This window comes from Periplaneta americana, chromosome 15 (assembly GCF_040183065.1).
Source record: "Periplaneta americana isolate PAMFEO1 chromosome 15, P.americana_PAMFEO1_priV1, whole genome shotgun sequence".
Lineage (NCBI taxonomy): Eukaryota > Metazoa > Arthropoda > Insecta > Blattodea > Blattidae > Periplaneta > Periplaneta americana.
In genome coordinates this window covers 170,346,510-170,372,610 of record NC_091131.1, presented here as the reverse complement: position 1 = coordinate 170,372,610, position 26,101 = coordinate 170,346,510, and positions in this window count along the sequence as shown.

Genomic DNA, 26,101 nt, shown 5'->3' with positions numbered 1-26,101 from the left:
AGTAACAATAGCAGTAGCAGTGGTGTAGTAGTATTAGTAGTAGCAGTACTAGTAGTGCTAATAATAGTAGTGGTACTTATAGTAACTGTAGCAGTAGCAGTGGAGTAGTAGTAATAGTAGTAGCAGTACTGGTACTAGTAATATTATTAGTAGTACTAATAGTAACAGTAGGTGTAACATTGGTTTGGAAGTATTAGTAGTAGTAGTAATAATAGTAGATATATATAAATAGTAACAGTAGCAGTAGCAGTTGTGTAGCAGTACTAGTAGTGTATGTGTATGTATGTATTTATTCACACTGCAATGGGTGGCAGAGTTAACTAATTACACTCAATAATGACAATAATAAACTTATTAATTACAAATACAATTAATAATAATTCTAATAATTAATACTAATACTAATAATAATAATAATAATAATAATAATAATAATAATAATAACAACAACAACAATAACAACATGAAATATACTAAATTAAATGAAACGATCACTTAAAATAACATTTGAAATATTCTAATTTGTATCTTAAAACTGAGATCGAACTAAAACGCACGAGTATATTGTTCATATCTGCACAAGTACATTCAACATTACACTCATTTCGCTGCCAACTCACTCACTGCACTGGAACAACGACACATTTCACTGGTTCTATCCTGATTTCACTAACACTTCAAAAACATTTCACTGTTCAAATTCTTTGCACTGCCACTATAAACTATAAAGCTTCACTGACAGGAACACGTTTCACTTACACAGCACACTTCACTGACACGACATACTTCTTCACTGATACAACACACTTCACTGTCACAACATAATTCTTCACTGATACAACACTTCAATTTCAACATATCATTTACACCCTTTAACTACTGTGTATAATTACCATCTAATAGTAAGGTCCTTAAGTCTATTTTTAAATGCATTTTTGGTTGTTGGTAAAGCCTTTAGTAAGTCTGCAGGTAAAGCATTCCAGTCCCTGATAGTACGATTGAGAAAGGAAACTTTCCAGTGTCCGTCCTCTGCCTTCTTACCCTCAATTTATATGAGTGGTCGTTCCTTGAAGAGTAATTTGGCGGCTGCAACCTATATTTTATTTCTCTCCAGGCAGGCTCACCTCTGTATGTTTTGAACAGTGCGCATAATCGAATTCGCGTTCTCCTGTCCGTGAGTGTGTCCCATTTTAATGGTGAATATTTCCGACAACACTTAAGAGCCTGTTTTTGAATCTTTTCCAGTGTCTTAATATGTTCTAATCTGTAAGGATCCCAACATGCAGCACCATATTCCGTTACTGGTCGTACTAGTGATTTATATGCAATCTCTTTGGATTTGTCAGAACCTTTTCTTAGTACCCTCATCACAAAGTGTAACGCTCTCCATGCTTTTCCCGCTGTGTCTGCAACGTGTTCCCCCCAGCCGAGATCGCTGCTAAATGTTATTCCGAGGTATTTACATTTGTTAACTTCCGGAATGGTTTCGCCCCCTAACGTATACGATGCGACTATTTTATTTCTTTTCCTTGTAAAGCTGATGGCTTTGCTCTTTAGAGAATTTATTTTCATTTTGTTGGCTATTGCCCAATCGTTTATTCTATTGAGGTCATTCTGGAGAAGAGTAGTATCTTCATGACTATTTATTTCCCTGTATACCATACTATCATCCGCGAATAAGCGAACCCTAGACAAGATATTAACTGGCAGATCATTTACAAAAGCCAAGAATAGAAGAGGCCCCAAGACACTCCCCTGCGGGACCCCGGAAGTAATTTCAATTGGGTTCGATAATTCCTCCCCTACCCGTACTCTCTGAGTGCGACAAGTTAAAAATTCCTTGATCCACTGGAGCACTCTGAAGTCAATCCCCGTTGATTGTAGTTTAACCAACAATATAACGTGTGGGACTACATCGAATGCGCGTGAAAAGTCAATAATCACTGCATCTACTTGGCTACTGGAATCTATTCCGTCTTCTAAATCCTGACATACCGTTACTAATTGACTCTCACATGAATAGCCCCCCCCGAAATCCATGCTGACAGTTATGTAACCAATTTGAGTCATCCCAATGCTGCCTTAGATAAGCTGAAATCAAGTGTTCTATCAGTTTGCAAACCATAGAGGTGAGGCTGACCGGTCTGTAATTTTTTGTATCAGAGCGAGACCCTGACTTATAAATTGGCACCACTATTGCATCTTTCCAATCTCGCGGGACAGTACAATTGTTAATTGATATTTCAAATATACGCACTAGATAGGGAATCATGGCTTCCCCTCCCAATTTTAGTACGTCTCCGGCGATACCATCAGGTCCTACTGATTTATGAGTTTTCAATTTAGAGATCCTTCTCCTTATGTCCCTAGGCTTGACAGAAAACTGACCCGTATTTTCCACAGAAGCTAAGTGTGGTACTATTGTCCTCATCCCAAAAACAGTGGCATAATAGGAATTTAATTTTTCTGCTTTTTCGCTGTCCTGTACGATAAATTGATTGCGGTCTTTTTTAGGGGGAGGCTCGAATAGTTTTCCTTGCGTCGTCTCTTCACATATTTATAAAATTCCCCCCATCCGTTTTGTTCACATTTGAAAAGTTTATTTAGGTAATTTTCCTGCGCTATCTTTTTCGCATTAAGCAGTTCTTTCGATAGTTGTGTGAATTTTGTTTGTTTTGCAAGGCTTTCCTTGCGCTGTCTGTAGGATTTCCTTAGTTTTCTTTTCAGTTTCCGTATGTATTTATTATAATATTCCGGATCGGGATTGTTTGATAAGCGTTTAACCGGGATAAATTTCTGTATTCCTGTTAATATAATCTGCTTGAACTCCGCCCAGCATTCTTCTACACTACTGCCCTTTACTACCCATAATGAGTACTTTTCTCTAAGATAATTCTGGAAGCCTTCTCTGTCCGCTTTGTTATATTGCAAGATATTTTTCTTCTTTTTTCCGCTTTGCTTGTACTTAGCATTCCATAATATTTCAAGAATTACCGCGTCGTGGTCACTAATACCTGAAATCACTTCAATACCTGCGACTATTTCTGAGGGTCTTAAAAGAAATATGTCTAGTAACGAACCTCCCCTTGTCGCCCTGTCTGTTACTTGAATTAAGTTATGTTTCCAGATGAGTGACTTTACTAATGACTGGGCTTGACTCATCCCTCCCTCTATTGTACCTTGCCAGTTTACCTGGGGCAAATTTAGGTCCCCTGCAACGATAACATACTGCCCGCGGATTTTTTTATTTTCCAACATATCTCTTATTTTATACAGTAAGTTCAAGCCTTCTTTCGGGGCCCTGTATAAACCGATTATGTGTAATATGTTTCGCGAATAATCATCCGCTATGTCTACACCCAACATTTCGAACTCCGAGTCCTTAAAATTTTCAGAGCTCTGCAGGCACTCTTTTACACATATGAAAACCCCTCCCCCTGTTCCTACACGGTCGCGTCTGTATGTTACATAGTCGTTTCTAAATACTTCTGAGCCTGCTACTTCGCTGGAAAGCCATGATTCCGTTCCTATTATGACATCAGAATTATGCGAATCTACTAGGTTCCAGAATTCAATTGATTTATTATAAATACTTCTACAATTCACCTGCAGCACCACTAAAGACTTACCATTACATGACATAATATTGGTGATCCCTGTTGTTTCCGCTGTGGCCGCCGCTACCGCCTCCGTCTCTCCCGTTGCCGTCGCCGTCGCTGCTTCCTCCGCCGTAGTAATAGTACTCGTACATACTATTTGCCGCCGTCATTCCCGGTCGTTGTTCCTCTCCGTTGCCGCCGCCCTCGAGAACAGCGCTCCTAGTCCCATCGCTCCTCGTCGATTTAGATGGACTCCATCACGTCCCAGGTCCCCGTCACCGATCCACGAATTTGGGTCACACGAATGTTGCTACCGTTCTATCTGCCACCCAGTCGAATGCCTCATTGAGTCGCCCAATCCGAGTCCAGTGAAAATCTCGTCGCCGCACTATCCCGCTGATAATTATCTTCGCCTGGGGGCACAGCTCCTTCGTTCTTACCGCCAAGTCGTACATATCTCCCATTACGTACTCGAATCGTCGCCTCAGGTCATTGGTCCCCACATGTAATATTACAGTTTTTATGTCCCCTTTCTCCTGTTGCTCCAATTTGAGTTTCACTTCGTCGACTCGTATCCCCGGGTAGCACAGCACTTCGAGGTCCTTATTTTCCTGTCCCACATGTCGCACCATGGAACTCCTATCACCAATATCTGCTTCTCCTCGCTCGCCTCCCAGTGTCGTTCGTCGCGTAGTCGCCTGTTCTCTGCTTCCATCTCTCTCAGTCGTTCTTCCGTCTGTTGCAGCTTTCCTTTCAGTTCCGCCACCTCTTTCTTCAGCGACTCAATTTCTGTGTCCGTGGTCTCAAAAGCTATGTCCCTCATACATTCCCTACACCGCCAGTTCTCCTCAATATGCTGGTCCCTCTTGAGTTTTTGGCAGCTGAAGTGAAACCACGTCGAAGAAGGTGATGAACAGAAGGCCAGTCCTCAAATTGTTTTTGCAGACTCCGCACTTCACAGATTCCACAGGTCCTGGGTTCAGTTTCACTCCTCCAATCACCAACAGCATGGCTAGTATCAGAATCACAAAGCTGCTCAGGGTCGGTTCCGCACTCCCCTGCCATGAAAGCTGCCGGGATCCATTTCACCGCCCGCGCCGCCCTGGTACCTATCATCGCCCGGTACACTGCTAGTTCACAACCCATTTTACCTGCTCTCAAAGACAACTTTTCTCGATGACTACCTGCTCACGAATGATAGTGATAATAGTAGAAGCACTAATAGTAACAGTACCAGTATCAGTGGTGTAGTACTATTAGTAGTAGCAGTACTAGTAGTAGTAACAGTAGCAGTAGCAGTGATGTAGTAGAATTAGTAGTAGCAGTAATAGTAGTAGAAATAATAGTAGTAGTACTAACAGTAACAGTAGCAGTAGCAGTGGTGTAGTAGAATTAGTAGTAGCAGTACTAGCAGTAGTAATAATAGTAGTAGTACTATTAGTAACAGTAATAGTAGCAGTGGCGTAGTAGTATTAGTAGTAGGAGTTTTTGTAGTAGTGATAATAGTAGTAAAAGTAGCAACAGCAGTGATGTAGTAGTATTAGTAGTAGCAGTACTAGTAGTAGTAATAATAGTAGTAGTACTAATAGTAACAGTATTAGTAGCAGTGGTGTAGTAGAATTAGTAGTAGGAGTACTAGTAGTAGTGATAATAGTAGTAGTATTAATAGTAACAGTAGAAGTAGCTGTGGTGTAGTAATATTAGTAGTAGCAGTACTAGTAGTAGTATTAAATGTAGTGGTACTAGTAGTCACAGTAGTAGTAGCAGTGGTGTAGTAGTATTAGTAGTAGCAGTACTAGTAGTAGTAATATTAACAGTAGTACTAATAGTAACAGTAGCAGTTGCATTGATGTAGAATTAGTAGTAGCAGTACTAGTAGTAGTAATAAGAGTACAAGTATTAATAGTAACAGTAGCAGTAACAGTTGTGTAGCAGTAATAGTAGTAGTGATAATAGTAGTAGTACTAATAGTAAGAGTATCAGTATCAGTGGTGTAGTAGTATTACTACTAGCAGTACCGGTAATAGTAATAATAGTAGTAATACTAATAGTAACAGTAGAAGTAGCAGTGGTGTAGTAACATTAGTATCAGCAGTACTAGTAGTAGTAATAATATTAACAGCAGCAGAAGCAGTGCTCTTGTAGTATTTGTAGTAGCAGCACAAGTAGTAGTAATAATAGAAGTAGTACATAATAGTAACAGTAGCAGTAGCAGTGATGTAGTAGTATTAGTAGTAGCAGTATTAGTATTAGTAATAAGAGTAGTAGTACTAATATTATCGGTAGAAGTAACAGTGGTGTAGGAGTATTAGTAGTAGCAGTACTAGTACTAGTAATATTAGTAGTAGTACTAATAGTAACATTAGCAGTAGTAGTGCTGTAGTAGTAATAGTAGTAGCAGTACTACTAGTAGTAATAATAGTAGATGTATTAATAGTAACAGTAGTAGTAGCAGATGTGTAGAAGTAATAGTAGTAGTGATAATAGTAGTAGTACTAGTAGTAACAGTAGCAGTAGCCGTGTTGAAGTAGAATTAGTAGCACCAGTACTAGTAGTAGTAATAATAGTAGTAGTATTAATAATAGTAGTAGCACTGGTGTCGTAGCATTAGTAGTAGCAGTAATAGTAGTAGTGATAATAGTAGTAGTATTAATAGTAACAGTAGCTGTAGCAGTGGTGTAGTTGTATTAGTAGTAGCAGTAATAGTGATAGTGATAATAGTAGTAGTACTGATAGTAACAGTAGCAATAGCAGTGGTGTGGTATTATTAGTGGTAGCAGTACTATTACCAGTAATTATAGTAGTAGTACTAAAAGTAACAGTAACAATAGCAATGTTATAGTAGTATTAGTAGTGGCAGTACTAGTAGTAGTGATAATAGAAATAGCACTAATAATATCGGTAGCAGTAGCAGTGGTGTAGTTGTATTAGTAGTAGTAGTACTAGTAGTAGTGATAATAGTATTAGTACTAATAGAAATAGTAGCAGTAGGAGTGGTGTAGTAGTATTAGTAGCAGCAGTACTAGTAGTATTGATAAGAGTAGAAGTAATAATAGTAAAACTAGCAGTAGCAATCGTGTAAAGGTATTAGTTAGTAGCAGTACTAATAGTAGTAATAATATTAGTAGTACTTAATAGTAACAGTAATAGTACCAGTGGTGTAGTAGTATTAGTAGTAGCAGCACTAGTGGTAGTAATAAAAGCAGTAGTACTTAACAGTAAGAGTAGCATTAGCAGTGGTGTAGAAGTTTAGTAGGAGCAGTAATAGTAGTAGTAATAATAGTAACAGTAGCAGTAGCAGTGGTGTAGTAGTATTAGTAGTAGTAGTGATAATAGTAGTATTATTAGTAGTAAGTGTAGCAGTAGCAGTGGTGTAGTAGTATTAGTAGTAGCAGTACTAGTAATAGTAATGACAGTAGTAGTACTAATAGTAACAATTGCAGTAGCAGTAGTATAGTAGTATTAGTAGTAGCAGTTCTAATAGTAGTAATAACATTATTAGTACTAACAGTAACAGTAGCAGTAGAAGTGGTGTAGTATTATTAGAAGTAGCAGTGCTATTAGTAGAGATATTTTTACTAGTTTGAATAGTAACAACAGTAGTAGCAGTGGTGTAGTAGTATTAGTAGTAGCAGTACTAGTATTAGTCATAATAGTAGTAGTATTTAAGGGTAACAGTAGCAGTAGGAGTGGTGTAGTAGTATAAGTAGTAGCACTAATAGTAGTAGTGATAAAAGTAGTAGTACTAATAGTAATATTAGCAGTAGCAGTGGTGTAGTAATATTGGTAGTAGTAGTGGTAAAAGTAGTAGTACAAATAGCAACAGTAGCAGAAGCAGTGATGTGGTAGTAGTAGTAGCAGTACTAGTAGTAGCAATAATAGTAGTAGTAATATTAGTAACAGTAGCAGTAGTAGTGGTGTAGTATTATTAGTAGTAGCAGTGCTAGTACTAGTGAAAATATTGCAAGTATTAATAGTAAAATTAGTAGTAGCTGTGTTGTAGCAATATTAGTAGTAACAGGACTAGCACTAGTGATAAAAGTAGTAGTACTAATTGTAACAGTAGTAGTAGAAGTGGTGTTGTAGCATTAGTAGTATAAGGTCTAGTAATAGTGATAATAATAGTAGTACTAATAGTAATTGTAGCAGTAGCAGTGGTGTAGTAGTATTAGTTGTAGCAGTACAAGTAGTAGTGATAATAGTAGTAGTATTAATAGTAACAGTAATAGTAGCAGTGATGTAGTTGTATATGTAGTAGCAGTACTAGTGGTAATAATAATATTAGTAGTATTAATTGTAAGAGTAGTAGTAGCAGTGGAGTAATAGTATTAGTAGTAGCAGTACTAGTAGTAGTAATATTAGTACTAGTACTAATAGTAACAGTAGCAGTTGCAGTGGTGTAGAAATATTAGTAGTAGCAGTACTTGTAGTAGTAATATTATTAGAAGTATTCATAGTAACATTAGCAGTAGCAGTTGTGTAGCAGTAGTAGTATAAGTGACAATACAAGTAGTACTAATTGTAACAGTAGCAGTATCAGAGGTGTAGTAGTATTTGTAGTAGCAGAACTAGTAGTAGGAACAGTAGCAGTGGCAGTGATGTAGTAGTTTTAGTAGTAGAAATATTATTAGTAGTAAAAATTGCAGTATTACTAATAATAACATTAGTAGTAGCAGTGTTGTAGTAGTATTAGTAGTAGCAGTACTACTAGTAGTGATAATAGTAGTAGTACTAATAGTAAAAGTAGCAGTAGCAGTGGTGTGGTAGTATTAGTAGTAGTGATAATGGTAGTAGTACTAATAGTAACAGTAGCAGTAGCAGTGGTGTAGTAGTATTAGTAGTAGCAGTACAAGTAGCAGTAATAATTGTAGCAGTACTAATAGTAACAGTAGCAGTAGGAGTGTTGTACTAGTATTAGTATTATCAGTACTAGTAATAGTGATAATAGTGGTAACAGTAGCAGTAGCAGTGATTTAGTAGTGTTAGTATTAGCAGTAATAGTAGTAGTAATAATAGTAGCAGTACTAATAGTAACAGTAGTAGTAGCAATGGTGTAGTAGTATTAGTAGTAGAAGTACTAGTATTGGTAATAGAAATAGTTGTAATAATAACAGTATCAGTAGCAGTGGCGTTGTAGTATAAGGAGTAGCAGTACTAGTAGTATTAATATTAGTAGTAGTAATAATAGTAACAATAGCAGTAGCATTGGTGTAGTTGTATTAGTAATAGAACAGATAATAGTAGTAGTACTAATAGTAAGAGTAGCGGTAGCAGTGGTGTAGAAGTAGTAGTAGTAGCAATACTAGTAATACTAGTAAGAGTAGTAGTAATTATAGTAACAGTAGCAGTAGCAGTGGTGTAGTAGTATTAGTTGTAGCAGTAATAGTAGTAGTAGTATTAATAGTAGTAGTACCAAAAGTAATAGTAGTATTAGATGTGGTATAGTAGTATTAATAATAGCATTACTAGTAGTAGTCATAATAGTAGTAGCATTAATTGTAAAAGTAGCAGCAGCAGTGGTATAGTAGTATTAGTATTAGCAGTATTAGTGGTAGTAATAATAATAGTAGTACAAGTAGTAACATTAGCATTAGGAATGGTGTAGTAGCATTAGTACTAGCAGTACAAGTAGTAGTAATAATACCGGTAGTACTATTAGTAACAATAGTAGTAGCAGCGGTGTAGTGGTATCGGTATTAGCAATGCTAGTAGTAATAATAGTTATAGTATTAATTTTAACAGTAGCAGTAGCACTGAAGTAGTAAAATTATTACTAGCAGTTCTAGTAGTAGTGATAATATTAGCAGTATTAATAGTAACATTAATAGTGGTGTAGTAGTATGAGTAGTAGCAGTACTAGTAGTAGTATTAATAGTAGTAGTACCAAGAGTAACATTAGCAGTAGTTGTGGTTTAGTAGTATTAATAGTAGCAGTACTACTATTAGTGTTAATAGTAGTGGTACTAATAGTAACAGTACCAGTCGCAGTGGTGTAGTATATTAGTGGTAGTAATGATAATATTAGTAGTACTAATAGTAGGAGAAGCAGTAGCAGTGGTGTAGTAGTATTATTAGTGGCAGTACTAGTAATAGTAATATTAGAAGTAGTATTAATAGTAACAATACCAGTAACAGTGGTGTAGTAGTATTAGTAGTATCAGTACTAGTAGTAGTGATAATATTGGTAGTATTAATAGTAACTGTAGCAGTAGAAGTGATGTAGTAGTGACAGAAATAACAGTACTAGTAGTAGTGATAACAGAAGTAGTATTAATAGTAACAGAAATAGTAGCAGTGGTTTAGTTGTATTAGAAGTAGCAGTACTGGTAGTAATAATATTAGTAGTAGTAGTAATAGTAAGAGTATTAGTAGCAGTGGTGCAGTAGTGTTAGTAGTAGCAGTAATAGTAGTAATAATAATAGTAGTGGTACTAATAGTAATAGTAGTAGTAGCAGTGATGTAGTGGTATTAGTAGTAGCAGTACTAGTAGTAATATTATTAGTAGTACTAATAGTGACAGTAGCAGTCCTGTAGTAATAGTGATAATAGTATTAGTAATAATAATAATAGCAGTAGCAGTAGCAGTGTTGAATTAGTATTAGTAGTAGCAGTACTAGTAGTGGTGATAATAATAGTAGTATTAATAGTAACAGTAGTAGTAGCAGGGGAGTAGTTGTATTAGTAGTAGCAGTACTATTCTTAGTAATAATAATAGTCGTATTAATAGTAAAAGTAGTAGTAGCAGTGGTGTAGTAGTATTAGTAGCATCAGTACTAGTATTAGTAATATTCGTAGTAGTACTGATAGTGACAGTAGCAGTACCAGTGTTGTAATAGTATTAGTGGTAATAGTACTTCTTGTAGTAATAATAGTAATAGTACTAATAGTAAGAGCAGCAGTAGCAGTGGTGTAGCAGTAATACTATTAGTGTGGATAGATTTAGTACTAATAGTAACAGTAGCAGTAGCTGTGGTGTAGTAGTATTAGTAATAGTAGTGATAATATTAGTAATAATAATAGTATTAATTAATAGTAACAGTAGTAGTGGCATTGGTGTAGTAGTATTATTAGTAACAGTGCTAGTAGAAATAATGATAGTATTAGTACTTAATAGTAACATTAGCAGGAGCATTGGTGAAGTAGTATTAGTAGTAGCATTACTAGTAGTAGTCATAATAGTAGTAGCACTAATTGTAACAATAGCAGTAGCAGTGGTGTAGTACTATTAGTAGTAGTAGCGATAATAGTAGTAGTATTAATAGTAACAGTAGCAGTAGTATTGGTGTAGCGGTATTAGTAATAGCAGTACTAGTAGTAGTAATAATAGTAGTAGTACTAATAGTGAAAGTAGCAGTAGCAATGTTGTAGTTATATCAGTAGTGTCAGTACTAGTAGTAATAATAAAGTAGTAGCACTAATAGTAACAGTAGTAGAAGCAGTGGTGTAGTAATGTTAGTAGTATCATTACTAGTATTAGTAATAATATTAGTAGTATTAATAGTAACAGTAGCATTAGCTGTGGTGTAGTAGTATTAGTTGTATCAGTGCTAGTAGTAGTGATAATATTATTAGTATTAATAGTAACAGTAGTAGTAGCAGTGGTGCAGTAGTATTAGTAGTAGCTGTACAAGTAGTAGAGATAATAGTAGTATTAGTAATGGTAAAATTAGCAGTAGCAGTGATGCATTAGTATTAGTAGTATAAGTACTGGTAGGATTTTTATTAGTGATAGTTCTAATAGTATAAGTAACTGTAGCAGTCGTGTAGTAGTATTAGTAGCAGCAGTAGTAATAGCAGTGATAATAGTAGTAGTAATAATCGTAACATTAGCAGTAGCAGTGTTGTAGTAGTATTAGTAGCAGAAGTACTAGTATTACTAATAATAGTATTAGTACTAATAGTAACAGTAGCAGTACCAGTGGCGTAGTATTATAAGTGGTAGCAGTGCTAGTAGTAGTGATAATATTACTAGTATTATTAGTAGCAACAGTAGTAGAAGTAGTGTTGTAGTATTAGTAGTAGCAGTACTAGTACTAGTGATAATAGTAGTAGTACTAATAATAACAGTAGCAGTAACAGTGGTGTAGTTGTGTTAGAAGTAGCAGTATTAGTGGTAATAATATTATTGTTGGTATTAATATTAATAGTATTAGTAGCAGTGTTGTAGTAGTATTAGTAGTAGCAGTTCTAGTAGTAGTATTATTAGTAGTAGTACTATTAGTAACAGTAGCAACAGCAGAGCTGTAGTAATAGAGATAATAATATTAGTAATAAAATAGCAGTATCAGTAGCAGTGTTGTATTAATATTAGTAGTAGCAGTACTAATAATATTGATAATAGTAGTAGTATTAATAGTAATAGTAGAAGTAGCAGTGGTGTAGTAGTGTTAGTAGTAGCAGTACTAGTAATAGTAATAATAGTATTGGAATAAATAGAAACATTAGCAGTAGCAGTTGTGTAGTAGTATTAGTAGTAGCAGTACTACTAGTACTAATATTAGTAGTAGTACTAATAGTAACAGTAGCAGCAGCAGTGGTGAGGTGGTATTTTTAGTAGCAGTAATGTAGTAGTTGTAATAATAGTAGAAGTATTAATAGTAACAAGTAGCAGTAGCACATGTGTAGCAGTACTAGTAGTGGTGATAACAGATGTAGTACTAATACTAACAGTAGCAGTGTCAGTGGTGTAGTAGTATTAGTAGTAGCAGTACTAGTAATATTAGCAGTAGCAGTCGGAGTGATGTAGTAGAATTAGTAGTAGGAATACCAGTATTAATAGTAATAGTAGTAGTATTAATAGTAACAGAAGTAGTAGCAGTAGTGTTGTAGTATTAGTAGTAGCAGTAATAGTAGTAGTGGTAATAGTAGTAGTGCTAATAGTAACATTAGCAGTTGCAGTGGTGTTGTAGTATTTGTAGTAGTAGTACTAGTGGTAGGAATTATAGTAGTGGTACAGTTAGTAACATTAGTAGTAGCAGTGGTGTATTAGCATTAGTAGTAGCAGTACTAGTAGTAGTGATAATAGTAGCAGTGCTAATAGTAACAGTAGCAGTAGAAGTGGTTTTCTACTATTTGTAATAGCAGTACTAGTAGTAGTAATTACAGTAGTAGTACTATTGGTAACGGTAGTGGTACCAGTTGTGTAGTAGCATTAGTAGTCGCAGTAGTATTAGAAGTGATAATAGTGAAAGTACTAATAGTGATAAAAGCAGTAGCAACGTTGCAGTACTATTAGTAGTAGCAGTACTAATACTAATAATAATATTAGTAGTACTAATAGTAACAGTAATAGTAGCAGTGGTGTAGTAGCAATATTAGTAGCAGTAAAATTAGTAGTGATAATAGTAGTAGTATTATAGTTTCGTTAGCAGTAGCAGGGGTATAATAGTAATAGTATTAGCAGTGCTAGTAGTAGTAATAATAGTAGTATTAATAGTAATAGTAGTAGTAGTAAAAGCCGTAGCAGTGGTTTAGTAGTATTTGGTTGTAGCAGTAGTGGTAGTAGTAATATTATTACTAGTAGTAATAGTAACAGTAACAGTAGCAGTGTTGTATTAGTATTAGTAGTAGCAGTACTAGTAGAATTGATAATAATAATAATAATAATAATAATAATAATAATAATAATAATAATAATAATAATAATAATAATAATAATGATATATTTAACCTGGCAGAGTTAAGGCCATACTGCCTTCTCTAACACTCAACCAGGAGTAAAGACTGCGTTACAAAAACACTACAAATTAACAAATTAGACTACAATTTTACACACAAACTGAATAAGATAATAATAATAATAATAAAAAATAGACAAATAAGAAGAAATCAGACATAATATATAACATACAGAAAGAAAGAAAAAAGCATAATAAAATGTGAACAGCAGGTCAAAATAAATGAGACATACAAAAAAAAAGACAATTATTCATAATAATAATAATAATAATAATAATAATAATAATAAAGAAGAATAGTAATAATGATAATAATAATAATAATAATAATAATAATAATAATAATAATACTAATAGTAGTAATAAAATAGTGCAGTACAAAGTATACAGTGAATACAATATTTCTAAGTACACACAATAAGGAAAATTAAGATTATATATAGCTCAACTTATCACATTAGAGATATAACATTATCGGAAAATATGAAAACAAAAATATAAAATAAGTTGAAAATCATTAGAACATAACAAAAATGTGAATACGTGGAAACATGCAATACAACACTTGTCATAATAGTAAGTTAGTTTGGCAACTCGTCATAAGATAATTTTCTAACTTGGATTTGAAAGAATTCAATGTTCGGCAGCCCTTGACTTCAGGCGGCAGAGAGTTCCAGTGACGAGAGGTAGCAACAGTGAAGGATGAGGAATACAGAGACGATGCGTGAAGTGGAATTTCTAGCGTGTTATCGCGTTGTGCTCGAGTATTAATATTATGATAGCGAGAGAGAGTATGAAATCGAGCGAATAAATAATAGGGGGATGAAGAGTGCATAATAGTACTAGTATTAATAGTAACATTAGAAGTAGCAGTGGTGTAGTAGTATTAGTAGTAGCATTACTAGTAATAGTAATAATATTATTGGTACTAATAGTAACAGTAGAAGTAGCAGTCGTGTAGTAGTATTAGTAGTAGCGGTACTAGTAGTAGTACTAATAGTAACAGTAGCAGCAGCAGTGGTGAGGTAGTATTAGTAGTAGCAGCACCAGTAGTAGTAATAATAGTAGGAGTATTAATAGTAACATTAGCAGTAGCATTTGTGTAGCAGTACTAGTAGTGGTGATGATAGAAGTTGTACTAATAGTAACAGTAGCAGTGTCCGTGGTGTAGTAGTATTAGTAGTAGCAGTACTAGTAGTAGTAAAAGTAGCAGTAGGAGTGATGTAGTAGTATTAGTAGTAGCAGTACTAGTAGTAATAGTAATAGTAGTAGTATTAATAGTAACAGTATTAGAAGCTGCGGCGTAGTAGTATTAATAGTAGGAGCAATAGTAGTAGTGATAGTAGTAGTAGTACCAATAGTAAAATTAGCAGTAGCAGTGGCGTAGTATTATTAGTAGTAGCAGTGCTAGTAGTAGTAATATTAATACTAGTATTAATAGTAACAGTAGTAGTAGAAGTGATGTGGTAGTATTAGAATTAACAGTACCAGTAGTAGTACTAATTGTAACAGTACTACTACCAACATTACTAATACTAGTACTGGTACTACTACTAATACTATTACACCACTACTTGAGTTACTGTTATTATTAGCACTACTACTATTTTTACCACTACTAGTACTGCTTCCATTAATATTACTACACCCGGCTACAGCTACTGGTATAATTAGTACTACTAATGGTACTGGTACTACTAAAACTACTACAATACTGCCACTGATTCTATAACTTTTACTACTACTACTATTATTGCTACTACTAGTACTGCTAATACTAACACTACTACACCACTGCTACTGCTACTGTTACTATTAGAACTATATACTATTATCACTACTACTAGTACTGCTACTATTTATACTACTACACCGCTGCTAGTGTTTGTGTTACTATTAGTACTACTACTATTATCACTCCTACCAGCACTGCTATTACTAATACTACTACACCACTGCTAATGGTACTCTTCCTATTAGTACCACTGCAATTATCACTACTACTAGAACTGCTACTACTAATACTACTACATCACTGCTACTAGTACTGATACTATAGTACTACCACTATTATTACAACTACTAGTACTGCTACAACTAATACTACTACACCACTGCTACAGCTACTGTCACTATTAGTACTACAACTATTATCACTAATACAAATACTGCTACTACTAATACTACTACACCACTGAAACTTGTACTGTTACTGTTAGTACTAATAGTATTATTACTAGTGCTAATACTACTACTACTTTTACTACTACACCACTGCTACTGCTACTGGTACTATTATTACTACTACTATTATCACTCCTACTAGTACTGCTATTACTAATACTACTACACCACTGCCACTGCTAATGTTACGATTAGTACTGAAACTATTATTACTACTATTAGTACCGCTACTACTAATACTACTACCCCAATGCCACTGCTACTGTTACTATTAGTACTACTGTTATTACTACTTCTGCTACTAATATCACTACACCATGCTACTGCTACTGTACTATTAGTACTACTACTATTATCATTGCTACTAGTATTGGTACAACTAATACTACTACACCACTGTTACTGGTACTGTTACTATTAAGTACTACTTCTAATATTACTACTACTATTACTGCTATTACTAATACTAATAAACCACTTCTACTACTACTGTTACTATGAAGTACTACTAATATTATCCCTAATACTAGTACTGCTACTACTAATTCTACTACACCACTGCTACTGCTACTTTTACTATTAGTACTGTTACTATTATCACTACTACTAGTACTGCTACTACTAATGCATCTACAGCACTGCTACAACTACTGTTACTATTAATACTACTACTATTAATATTATTAGGGCTCGGGTAGCTCAGTTGGTATAGCAGCTGGCTACGGACTGGAAGGTCCGGGGTTTGACCCCAGGTGGTGACAGGATTTTTTCTCGTTACCAAACTTTCAGAACGGCCCCGAGGTTCACTCAGCCTCCTATAAAATTGAGTACCGGGTCTTTCCCGGGGGTAAAAGGCGGTCAGAGCGTGGTGCCGACCACACCACCTCATTCTAGTGCCGAGGTCATGGAAAGCATGGGGCTCTACCTCCATGCCCCCCAAGTGCCTTCATGGCATGTTACGGGGATACCTTTACTTTACTATTAATATTATTACTATTACTGCTACTACAATTACTAATACACCACTGCAACTGCTACTGCTAATATTAGTAATACCAGTATCATTTCTGCTTCTAGTACCGCTACTACTACTTCTGTTACACCACTGCCACTGCTACTACTAATACTACTACTACTGTTACTATTAGTACTATTACTATTACTACTACTAGTACTCCTACTACTAATGCTACTACACCACTGCTACTACTACTGTTACTAATAGCACTACTACTATTATTACTACTACTAGTACTCCTACTACTAATACTACAACACCACTGCTACTGCTACTGTTACTATTAGTACTACTATTATTATCACTACTACTATTATTACTACTAATATTACTGCTACTACTAATACTACTACAACACTGTAACTGTTAATGTTGCTATTACTGCAACTACTATTATCACTACTAATACTACTACTACTACACAATTGCTACTGCTACTGTTAGTAATAGTACTACTACTAGTAATGCTAATTCTAATACTACCATATCACTACTACTACTACTGTTACTATTAATACTGCTATTACTACTACTAGTACAGCTACTAATAATACTATTACACCACGCTACTGTGACTATTAGTACTATTACTATTATTATTAATACTAGTATTGCTAATACTAATACTACTACAACACTGCTACTGTTCTGGTCCTATTAGTACTACTACTATTCTTACTACTACTATTACTGCTACTACTAATATTACTACACATCTGCTACTGCAACTGTTACTATTAGTACTACTAGTATCATTACTACTACTAGTACTTGTACTACTAATACTACTACACAACTACTATTGTTACTGTTGTTAATAGTACTACTGCTATTTTTACTACTACTAGTACTGCTTTTATTAATATTCCTAGACCCGGCTACAGCTACTGGTACAATTAGTACTACTACTGGTACTGGTATTACTAAAACTACTACAACACTGCTACCGATACTATTACTATTAGTACTACTATTGTTATTACTACTAGTAGTACTGCTAATACTAACGCTACTATACCACTGCTACTGCTACTGTATTTTAGAACTAATGCTATTACCACTACTACTAGTCCTGCTACTATTTATACTACTACACCGCTGATAGTGTTAGTGTTACTATTAGTACTGCTACTTTTACTACTATTATTAGAACCGCTACTACTAATACTACTACATCACTGTTACTACTACTGTTACTGCTAGTACTACTACCGTTATTACTACTACAAGTACTGCTTCTACTTATACTACTACACCACTGCTACTGTTACTTTTTCTATTAGTACTACTACTATTATCACTACTACTGGTGCTGCTACTACTAATACCAATACACAACTGCTACTGTTACTGTTACGGTTAGTATTACTACTATTATTACTAGTGTTGGCACTGCTATTACTTATACTATTACACCACTGCTACTGTTAATATTAGTACTACACCTATTATTACTACTACTAGTACTGCTACTACTAATATGACTACACCAGTGCCACTCCTACTGTTACTATTATTATTATTACTATTATTACTAGTACTGTTACTGCTGCTACTAATACTACTACACAACTGCTACTGCTACTGTTACTATTAGTACTAATACTATTATAACTAGTACTAGTAATGCTACTACTAATACTACTACACTTCGACCTGGTTGGCGAGTTGGTATAGAGCTGGCCTTCTACGCCCAAAGTTGCGGGTTCTAACCCGGGCCAGGTTGATGGCATTTAAGTGTGCTTAAATGTGACAGGCTCATGTCAGTAGATGTAAAAGCTCTCCTTCGGGACAAAATTTCGGCACATCCGGCGACGAAGATATAACCTTTGCAGTTGCGAGCGTCGTTAAAAGACATAACATTTTTTACTACTACACCACTGCTACTGCTACTATTAGTACTACTACTATTATCAGTGCTACTACTAATACTACACCACTGTTACTGTTACTGTTACTATTTAGTACTAGTTCTATTAATACTACTACAACTACTGCTATTACTAATACTACTAAACCAATTCTACTACTGCTGTTACTATGTAGTACTACTACTATTATTACTACTAGTAGTACTGCTACTGCTAATACTACTACAACCACTGCTACTGCTACTGTTACAATTATTACTACTACTATTATCACTACTACTAGTTCTGCTAATATTATTACTACCACACCACTGCTTCTGCTACTGTTACTATTGGTACTAATACTATTATTACTACTACTAGTACTGCTGATATTAATACTACTCCACCACAGCGACTGCTACTGTTACTAGTAGTACTACTACATTTATTATTGCTACTAGTACTGCTACTGCTAATACAAATGCACCACTGCTACCGCTACTGTTACTAAAAGGCTACTAATAATATTACTACTACTAGTACTGCTAATACTAATACTACTACACCACAGCTACTGCTACTGTTACTATTAGTACTACATCTATTATTACTACTACTAGTACTGCTACACATCTGCTACTGCTTCTGTTACTATTAATATTTCTACTATTATTACCACTACTAATAATACTACTACACCACTGCTACTGCTACTGTTACTATTAGAACTATTACTACTATTACTACTACCAGTGCTGCTACTAATAAAACTATTACACCAATGCAACTACTTCTGTTACTATTAGTACTACTACTATAATTACTACTTATGGTACTGCTACTACTAATACAAATACACCACTACTACTGCTACTGTTACGATTAATACTACTAATATTATCACTACTACTAGTACTGCTGCTACTAATACTACTACACCACTGCTACTGCTACTGTGACTATTAGTACTATTGCTATTATCACTACTACTAATACTGCTACTAATAATACTAATACAACACTGCTACTGCTAATGTCACTTTTAGTACTACTACAATTATCACAACTACTAGTACTGCTACTACTAATAATACTTCACCACTGCTACTACTACTGTTACTATTAAAACTACTAACCCAGATGTTCCTGACGTCCTTCCAGAAGGACGGAATTCATGACTTAAGAAATAATGACGTAAGAATTAATATTAGGCTTGAAATGTTACTATTGTTAGTCACGCGCCTTTTGAATGTCCATTGTTGACGACTCACAGCAGCTGCAATTTAATCGTCAGTTGTGAGCGAGAAATTTAGACCTGAATATTGGACTTCAGCAGCGATGGATGATTAGACTAACCTTGTTATAAATGGGTAATTATATTTACCGTAATTTACAGATTATTTTTTTGAAATTTATAGTGCAGTATCTCAAAGGTTTGGGCTTACAATACACTTTTGTTAAATTTGAATGAATGTACATTCATAACTAGTAATAACGTTATATTTTCTAGCGTCCTTCTGGAAGGACGTCAGGATAATATGGTATTTTCTTTGTGTTTCCCGGAGAAAAACTACACTGCATGAACTTCTGGAAATCATGGATAGTAGTGAAACTATTCCAAACAGTGGTGTAGATGTCGCACTTTTGCTACCTCTAAATGCAAATGATGATTTGACTGATGAGGATTCGGGTGCAGAAGACAACCCATGTGTAGATAATTTGAGAGCAAGTCAGCTGAGTGCCGATGTGTTTGTAACTGACATCGCTATCAACAATGAATGTGAGGATTCGTCATATGACATAGGATTGTCGTCTGTTACCTGGTCCATCTCCGCTATCTAGAAAGTGTAGAAGGACAAGATCTACAACGCCCTCTACAGCCCTGGAAAGAAACAAGGAAGACGTTACTGGGACAAAGGCTACCAAGAAAGAAGATAGAGGGGAACCTGTAAAAGCAGGCTCAACACTCCCAACCACCAGTTCTACATTGGTCCCTCCAACTCTGCAGACATACAAGGAAGGTATTACTGGGACACAAGCTGCCGAGAGAGAAATTACAGGGGAACCTGAAAATGAAGACTCAACTCTTCCAAGCACGGAATGGCCTCTGATGTGTGAAGTACCACTCAAACCCGATTAAGAAATTCTAAACATGATGGTCACTTATATCAATCAGTACGCAGCAAAGAAGAACAGAGTAGGAGACTGCTCTCAAAATGAAATGATGATGTTTCTAGCTGTAGTCCTGCTTAGTGGTTATGTAGTAGTTCCCAGAAGAAGAATGTACTGGCAAGGGGAACAAGACAGTCACAATGAACTTGTGTCAAAAGCAATATCGAGAGACAGATTCGATTTCATCATGATGAACTGTTATGTGGATGATAACGATGACCTAGATAAATTTTTCCTCCGAGACAAGTTGGGCGCTTTTCAAGAGAGAAGAAACTAAGGATAGCTGTGCCTCAACCTCGTCTTTTTGAGTCATACAACAATCATATGGAGGCATCGATCGTGGGGACCAGAACGTGTCTCTATCGGACGTCCATCAGAGGGAAGAAATGGTACTTTCCAATCATCGCTCATCTCATAGATGTCGCTGAACAGAACGCCTGTCTTTTGTACAGGCCTAATGAAGAGAATATAGATCATCTGTCTCTTCAGAGACGAGTTGCGACAGCTATTCTGAAATCAAACTAAAGGGCTTCTCACCAGCAAAGGTAGGCCTTCCAAGGTATCGAAAATTGCATCCTGGTATGATGGACGGGGCCACTACGTTTCTGATCTGCCAGTGGACATTCATACGCATAAGAAGAAGCAACTGAAATGCAGGATATGCCAAAAAAAAAAAAAAAAAAGCAACCACAATGTGCCTCAAGTATGATCTGCCCCTTCATGTCAGCTGTTTTGTGTCTTCACATCAAGTGAAATGATTGGTGAAAGAACATTATTTACTGGTTTAGTAAAAAAAAACATAGTCACTGGATTAGTGATAAGCATGAGTGACTGGATATCCACAGCTAATTCATGCTATACTTTGCGATATTTATTTATGTGAGCAAGTTCTCAATTGTTTTGTGGTATTCCAACATATTATCATTCCTAAATAAATAGCAATAAATGTAATTGTGCTGAATGATATCTATAGTTTTAACATTATTAGGCCCCTAATGTTATTTTTACTATTTCTTATGTTTTTGGAGGACCACGAGTATAATTTTCTGGTTCGAACTGCTGAAATTCGCTTGTCTACTACGAAAAATCTTTCTTCACATTTCTTATGAAATTATAGTCATATTATCCTGACGTCCTTCCAGAAGGACGCACTTTTCTGCAAAACCTAGGAAAGTTATTACTTAAAAAACATACTTGTCCATTACTAAGGATCACTATGAACAATATACACACTATCTTTCGAAATTTCAAACAAAAAAAATAATTCAGGAACATCTGGGCTAATATTATCACTAAAACTAGCAATGCTACTAATAATAATACTACACCACTGCTACTGCTACTGTTACTGTTAATACTATTATTATTATTACTAATAGCAGTGCTACTACTAATACAACTACAACACTGCTACCAATTTTACTATTAATTCTACTACTATTATCACTACAACTAGTACTGCTACTACTAATACTAATACACCACTGCTACTGCTAATTTTATTATTAGTACTACTACTATTATCACTAGCACTAGAACTGCTACTACTAAAACTACTACACCACTGCTACTGTTACTGGTACTATTAGTTTTACTTCTATTTTTACTACAAATAGTACTGCTACTACTAATACTATTACATCACTCCTACTATTAATGTTACTATTAGTGCTACTAATTTTTTTACTACTGCTAGTAATGCTACTACTAATACTACACCACTGCTACTGCTACTGTTACTATTAATAATACTACTATTATTACTACTACTATTGCTGCTACTACTAATACTACTACACCACTGCTATTGTTACTGTTATTATTAGTACTAATAATAATATTACCAATACTATAACTGCTCCTAATAATACTATTAGTACGACTGCTACTACTACTGTTAATATTATTACTACTACTATTATTACTACTACTAGTACTGCTAATACTAGTACCACTACACCACTGCTAGTGCTAATGTTACTATTACTATTACTATTATTATTACTATCAATATTTCTGCTACTACAAATACACCTACAACACTGCTACTGCTAATGTTATTTATAATACTACTATTATTACAATTATTGTTACTGCTACTACTACTACTGCTACACCACTGCTACAACTACTACTATTACTACTGCTATTAATAATGCTACTATTAGTACAACTACTATTACTACTACCATTATTACTACTACTACGAATAATACTAAACCACTTATACTGCTACTGTTACTATTAGTACTATTATTATTACTAATAATAGTACAGATACTACTGATACTACTACACTACTGCTACTGCTACTGCTACTAATAACACTAATACTATTATTACTACTACTAGTACAGCTACTACTAATACTAGTACACCACTGCTACTCCTACTGTTATTAATAATACTACTACTATTAGTACTGCTACTAATGCTGCTACTATTAATACTACACCACTGCTACGGTTACTATTAGTACTGTTATTAATATTAGTAATACTATTACTGCTACTAATATCACTATTACTACAACTGCTATTACTACTGTTACTACTAGTACTACTACTATTATTACTACTACTAGTAATGCTAATACTAATACTACCAAGTCAATGCTACTGCTAATGCTACTATTAGTACTACTATTATTATTACTAGTACTAGTACTGCTACTACTAATACTACTACACCACTGCTACTGCTATTGTTACTAAAAGACTACTACTATTATTACTACTACTAGTAACGCTATTACTACTAATACTGAACCACTGCTACTGCTCCTGTTTCTATTAGTGCTACTCCCATTATCACTACTACTAGTACTGCTACTACTACTACTCCTACACCTCTGCTACTGCTACTGTTACTACTGATACTAATACTCCTACTATTAATACTAATATTATTATTACTACTACAAGTATTTGCTACTACTAATACTACTACACCACTGCTAATGCTACTGTTATTATTATTAATACTACTATTATTACTACGACTACTACTTCTGCAACTAATACTACTACACCACTGCTACTGCTACTGTTACTATTAGGACTACTACTGTTATTACTAATACTAATACTGCTACTAATAATAATACTACACCTCTGCTATTGCTAATTTCACTATTATTACTACTATTGTTACTACTAATATTACTGCTACTCCTATTACTAATACAACACACCTACTGCTACTGTTGATATTAGTACTAGTACTATTATTACTACTACCACTACTGCTACAGCATTGATAATGACTTTACTACTACTATTAATACTACTACTGCTACTACTGCTAATATTAATAATTTTCCTATTATTACTACTAGTACTGCTATTACTAACACTACTACACCACTGCTACTAATACTGTTACTATTAGTACTATTATTAATACTACTACCACTACAGCTACCACTAATACTACTAACCACTGCTACGGCTACTACTACTACTACTGCTACTACTACTGTTACTATTAGTATTACTACTATTATTACTACTACTAGTACTGCTACTACTAATACTACTACCCCACTGCTACTCCTACTGTTACTATTAGTACTACTACCATTATTACTACTACAAATACTGCTACTACTACTAATTCTACACCACTGCTACTGCTACTACTACTGTTACTATTAGTATTACTACTATTATTACTACCACTAGTACTGCTACTATTACTACTACACCACTGCTACTGCTACTGTTACTATTAGTACTACTACTATTATTACTACTACTATTATTACTACTACTAGTACTTCTCCTAATAATACTACTACAACAACACTGCTACTTCTACTCTTACTATTAGTACTACTAGTATTATTACTACTACTAGTACTGCTACTACTAATACTACTACACCACTGCTACTGCTACTGTTACTATTAGTACTACATCTATTATTACTACTACAATTGCTACTACTACTAATACTTCTACACCACTGCCACTGCTACTGTTATTATTAGTACTACTACTATTATCACTACTGCTAGTACTTCTACTACTAATGCTACTACAACACTCCTACTGCTACTGTTACTATTATTACTACTACTATTATCACCACTACTATAATTCAACTACTACTATTACTACACAACTGCTGCTGCTACTTTCACTATTATTCCTACTACTAGTACTGCTACTACTAATACTACTACACCACTGCTACGACTACTGTTACTATTGGTACTACTACTATTATTACTACTACTAGTACTGCTATTACTAACTCTAGTACACCATTGCTACTGCTACTGTTACTATTAGCACCACTAATATTATTACTACTACTAGTACTGCTACTACTAATACTACTACACCACTGCTACTGTTACTGTTACTATTATTATTACTACTTTTATTACTACTACCAATACATCTACTACTAATACTACTGCACCAATGTTATTGCTACTACTAATACTACTACACCACTGCTACTGCTACTGTTACTATAAGTACTACTAATATTATTAATACTAATAGTACTGCTAATACTAATACTACTACACCACTGCTACTGTTACTATTAGTACTACAACTATTAGTATTAGAACTACTAATACTTACACACCACAGCTACTGCTACTGTTACTAGTCGTACTACTACTATTACTAATACTAGTACTGCTACTACTAATACTACTACACCACTGCTACTGTTACTGTGACTATTAGTACTACTATTATTACTACTACCAGTACTGCTACTACAAATATTACTACAACACTTCTACTGCTACTGTTACTATTAGTACTTCTAGTATCATTACTAATACTAGTACTGCTACTACTACTACTACTACACCACTGCTACTCCTTCTACTACTACTGCTACTATTATTATTATTACTATTTGTATAGCTACTAGTAATACTACTACACCACTGCTACTGTTACTGTTAATATTACTACTATTATTATTATTACTACTACTAGTATTTCTACTACTACTACTTCTACAGCACGGCTACTACTACTACTGCTACTTTTACTGTTACTATTAGTACTACTTCTATTATTACCACTATTGTTGCTGCTACTACTAATACACTAAACAACTGCCACTGCTACTGTTATTAGTAATACTACTATTATCACTACTGCTAGTACTGCTACTACTAATACTACCACACCACTGCTACTGCTACTGTTACTATTAGTAGTAATATTATCAATTCTACTACTACTGCTACTACTAATTCTACTACACCACTGCTACTGCAACTATTACTCTTAATACTACTACTATTATCACTACTACTAGTACTGCTACTACTAATATTACTACACCACTGCTACTGCTATTTTTACTATTAGTACTAGTACTATTATTAAAACTACTAGTACTGCTACTAATAATACTGCTACACCACTGCTACTGCTACTGTTATTATTAGTACTAGTACTATTATTCCTATTGCTAGTACTGCTATTACTAATACTACTACACCACTGCTACTGCTACTGTTACTATTAGTACTATTACTATTATTACTACTACTAGTACTGCTGCTACTAATACTACTACACCACTGCTACTGCTGCTGTTACTATTAGTATTACAACT